Source organism: Lepisosteus oculatus, chromosome 14 (assembly GCF_040954835.1).
Source record: "Lepisosteus oculatus isolate fLepOcu1 chromosome 14, fLepOcu1.hap2, whole genome shotgun sequence".
NCBI lineage: Eukaryota > Metazoa > Chordata > Actinopteri > Semionotiformes > Lepisosteidae > Lepisosteus > Lepisosteus oculatus.
In genome coordinates this window covers 18,458,503-18,463,474 of record NC_090709.1, presented here as the reverse complement: position 1 = coordinate 18,463,474, position 4,972 = coordinate 18,458,503, and the positions used below count along the sequence as shown (strand labels likewise).

The window sequence follows — 4,972 nt, the reverse complement described above, 5'->3', positions numbered from 1 at the left end:
AGGGTGCAACAGGAGTATAAATGAATTTTCCCGCCAGCCATTCAAAGACCAAATTCCATGAGTGAACATTATTTTCTCAGAAGTTGCCGGCATTGGACTTTGCCGGTGGTAATGAATTATGTCCACAACTGTTGTAGTAGTTCCTTCTTGAAATTCGACACGTGCAAAGCACTCGTAATATCATAGGTGTTAAAGTTCGCTGAGTCTATTCGAGTCATGGTGTGTATCCCTGCCTATCATTGGGAGACGGGTAGCTTTTTTACACTCAGATTCCAATCTTCAATGCTTTGTGTGAGAGCTTACATAACTTTCAGTTTCTCACATTTTCTGACGACTGTTCCAAAGGGGCACCCTGTCAATTCCGAATACTTTTCAAAAATCTGCCTGCATGTTTGATTATTGTCATTTCATTTCAAAAAAGTTCAATATTGATCATAACTAAAGAAAATAATGATCACGAACAAAAAAGGGATAAAGATGCGAGTCGATCTTGAATCACAGCTGGGTGACACGGGCTTCTGTTCTGATATGGTTGTACGAGAAACAGGAGGAATTGCCAATCTCCTATAGAACATGAGTTGAATCAGGAGTCATTTTGTACACTCATGCATATGTCAATGCCTGACCTACATCGTAAAACTAACATTAAGTTGTCAGAGACATTCATTTATATACAAACAAGAGACAGACCAAGTAATAATTCTACATTAGTTCAGGTGGGTAAACCTGAACTAACTAACTAATAAACCTATTAATAATTCTACATTAACGTGTCCTACACTGATCAGACTAATTGACATGGTCTGATTCAGAGCCTGTGCAGTTCGTGCTAATTACAACAACGACAGTTCTGAACCCTCATCACCGAACTGGGCACAAGTTCAGCTGTTCTCCAGTTCTGTTACGCATGGTTTTTCATTGCAATTGAGTTGAGAGCTGGAGCTGACCTCCAGACAGTACAGTGTTTTGGGTAAGTTGTCGACGCATGAGGCTGCAGACAACTTACCCAAAGTGTTTTCTATAGCTTTCAGGTGCAGTTCATTTATATAAAAGAATGTAAGTGGTATAAACTCAACAAGCCAGATGGCAGTCGAACCTTTAATTTTCTGACACAAGGCCTAACGCGTTATTCATTACGCCACTGACCCTGCTATTATAGTGTTAAAAAAAACGCGTTTTCTACATTTATGTCTGTTTAAAAATCATTAAAAAAGACAAAGGGTTTGTGTGTCGCGCTAAAATTCAGCTTCATTTGGAATGCAAATAAAAACCGTTTTGTTCCGAGAAATCATACATTTGTCACATCCTTCATACTATACTTCTCTCTTGTATTAGTAAAGCATTTTGATTTAAACTGAACAATATATTGTAACGCAACAGGGGCTCAGGCGGGCACCCTCGCCGCATTAGGTCGGCCCCCCACCGTCGGGGGCTCGAAGCCGGGACTCCCATGTCTCTCTGCAGCGACCCAGCCCGGTGAGCTAAAGAGAGATCTCCCCACAACCCACGGGCACAATCACAGGGAAGGGCAGTGACGTCACCTGCTCTGGTACGCCGGCTCTTACACAGTGCCTGTCGGCCATAAGCGTTACACTATGAAAGGTTTCATCTATACACTTACACATAATAAGTATACGAATAAATACTCGGAAGAAGCCGCAGCTCAGGTATTAGAGAGATTTAAAATCGGATCGGAGGATTTAGAGTCCAGACTGCAAACCAACAGCTGACACAGGTCTTTTATAGAACCGTTTTGATCTCCTCTACTTTGTCCCCATGACGTCATTGTCCTGCTCGCAGCCGAGCCCGACACACGTCTGGTTTCTGTCGCTGGGCGCATACCCTGCGGTCCATGCGGGTCCTGATGCCCCAGTACAATGACGGGGACGCTAAACTGTAAACAGGTGCCGTCCTTCGGCTGAGACGTAAAACCGAGGTCCTGACTCTCTGTGATCATTCAGGAGAATGGTGGTGGTGGAGGGGAGTCCCCATTACCTGTAAAGCGCATTGAGTGGAGTATCCAGAACAGCGCTATATAAGTGTAAGCAATAATGATTATTATTATTATTATTATGTAAAATGCAATAAAAATTAAAACAAAATATCAAACTTTGATTCAAAATAGATTAATATAAAACTGATAAAGCTAATGCTTTTTTCAGGGCTATATCTACTTTTTTTTTTAAAAAGTGAAGTCTGTCGCGACTGAAAGTTATAGAAGGTATACCATCGGGTGCCTACATATCGTGACCGTCAGCCTCGCCCGTAACTGCGAGAAGGTTAAAAGCGCACAAGTGATTTGTCTTTTGTCAAAGTAACTGCCGGAGCAGTAAGACGCAGAGCACAATCCAGCAGCTGTAGACGATGTTCGGGGAAGAGCTAATTCTGTTTTCAGCACAGGGAGTGAGAATGAGCTCAGTCCGGCCCCCAGCAGAATCCATCCTGGTTTGGTTACAGTGAGTCTGAGGCTCTTTGGATTGTAACGTAAAAAAAACAATTGCTCACATCGTGTGACTTCCACGACAGGAAGGAAAGATATCACTTAAAAAAATCAGAACTGAAGATTTGGATCCGGGGCCTCATACTTATAAAATTATTAAAATAATAATTATCAAAATATCAGATTGTGTTTCTGCAACATTTCGTGCACAGTACGCCATTTTTATCTAAAACAGTCACAACGAGGGCTTTACACGCAGTCTGGGGTATTTTCCCCTTTTATATTTTTGCCACTTTATATCGAACCTGTTATACTCCCAGAAGTGCACAGTAGCTTGTACAAATGTACAATTCACCACTGGTATAAACAGATGTGTGCCCTGTTTGCCTTTGTAAGCATTTGTTTAAAAAATAAGTTCACAATACGATAAAAACACAGAAAGCACAAACTTTATAATACAACGATACAAAATCAATACCAAATCATTATGCCAATTAAGTACCTATCCTTTGAAAACAGAGAACACCTTTATATCTACAAAAAACTTGACATTTGTATGTATTTTTGAATTACAAAGCAGACAGTGTAGTCCCTTAATTCAAAGATCGGATCTTGGCCAAAACAAGACAATCAGACGTGGGCTGAATTCGGAACAGGAACCTCTACTTCGTCGTTTATTGAGCTTTTGATCAATGTCTGAATGAAACAGATTCGCTTTTTTAACTCTTTGATTAAAGTACACAAAAAGCACCTTCCTTCGAGCCGGAATCGAACCAGCGACCTAAGGATTCCCTACTGACTCCACTACAGTCCTCCGCTCTACCAACTGAGCTATCGAAGGGATGTCAAGCAATGCCCCCTAGCACATACTGCCCAATGTAGTGAAATGTTCCGGGTGATTTAAATCCCACTTCGACATCAAGTTTCCAACTCGTTTCCTTAGTCTTGTTTACCTTGAATTTAAGCCACGAACCAGGATTCTACTGTATAAACTTCCAGGGATATTACAAAATGTTTGATGGGGCATCAATCATTCCAGGCGGAAATTGACTCTTTTTTTCTCGAGGGATCATATTAAACATTTCATTAGTATCGAGAGGAGGATCACCATGAGACACAAAACAAACAGTTTCTTTCTGTCTTTATTAGAAAGTAGCATTTGTGCTACATTAATAATATTTTCGTGGAAATAAAGAAGTTGTAAATTTTAAAATGTATATTTGAATCGAAATGTGGTTTTGAGTTAAATATTAGCGTGTTCATGTAATTAGTTTGTGTTTGTCATTACTATATATATATCACCATGTTACTAGAATTTGTAACTGAAGTTTACTAGTTGTGTTTTTTAATGATGATTAGACATTTGTTGATTACAATATTGTATATAATGTATAATTTGAACTACATATTTTTCAGGTGTGAATAATTGTATATTTTAAGAATACATTTCTAAAATAATTGGCTTTATTTACTAGTTTCTACACCTATAAAAAATTTTCTTTGATGTATAATAGACCTTTAAGTATATATGTATAATAGTCTTCTAAATGTATCCGTATAATAGAACTCCAACCATTTATGTATAATAAACATATAATCATAGATGTCTAATTGACGTATAACGCTATATGTATATTAGAATTTCATTCTAGACCAGTTACGGAGCACATTTACACGTCTAAGGTATGCGTTTAATAGTCGTATATTCTACATCGTTTGCCCACTGGGATGTGCCGATTTTAACTTAGCAAACCAAGATACACATTTCTAATGAAACCTTAATTAAAAGACAGTTTGTTTCTCGAAAGCGTGTTATGTAAAAAAAGAGAAAAACGAAAATATATGGATGGCAATCTTTCAAAGCTGAAGATTTTACTTTTGAAAAAACGACATTTTATGTATGCAGATGCATTCGCTGGTTTTAGAACTTTGCTGTACTTCCTGAATCATTTTCAGTATTATAAAGCGGGTGTAGATTTTTCTTTCAGGTTAGGACGCGAATGTGTTTGATTTTCGTTTCACTGATTCTCATTGAAGATTTGGGAATTAACGACGAAAGAATCAGTTGCCTCGGAAAGCAGAAGGTTTGGTTCTCAACGATATTGAAGACACGCCCATGTAGAGCAGCGGGTGATGATTTGTACTATAAAAGACCAAGTGCTCAAAATGACGTCTGCGTTTACCGTTTAGACTTTTCATCTCGGGCGCACTTTTAGAAAGCAAAGATAGAGCAGTTGTGTTGAATCACACTATGACAGCTGTCAGCAGAGTGGCGCAGCGGACGTGTGCTGGGCCCATAACCCAGAGGTCAATGGATTGAAACCATCCTCTGTTATGTACACTTTATGCACTTTATCACTTTATGCACGATTGATAAGCACACCATCAATTTAATGAAGTGCATTAAAACTGTTTTCTCTCTTGTGTGTATGCAAGCTTCACACTTAAGGTACTCTTTCATCTTTACCAATAGCAGATGCCCAAATGTATCTTTGGTTGTTCTGCGATCCTTCATAGTTTCCTCAATCCCTT

General features: G+C 38.9%; 1 non-coding gene across 1 annotated transcript; it reads right to left on the bottom strand.

Annotated features, from left to right (window-relative positions):
* Positions 1-3,193: 3,193 nt before the first annotated feature.
* On the bottom strand, positions 3,194-3,281 carry trnay-gua (transfer RNA tyrosine (anticodon GUA)). Its single transcript is given in 2 exon segments — positions 3,194-3,229; positions 3,245-3,281. It is a non-coding gene; the product is annotated as a tRNA-Tyr (tRNA).
* Positions 3,282-4,972: the final 1,691 nt, after the last annotated feature.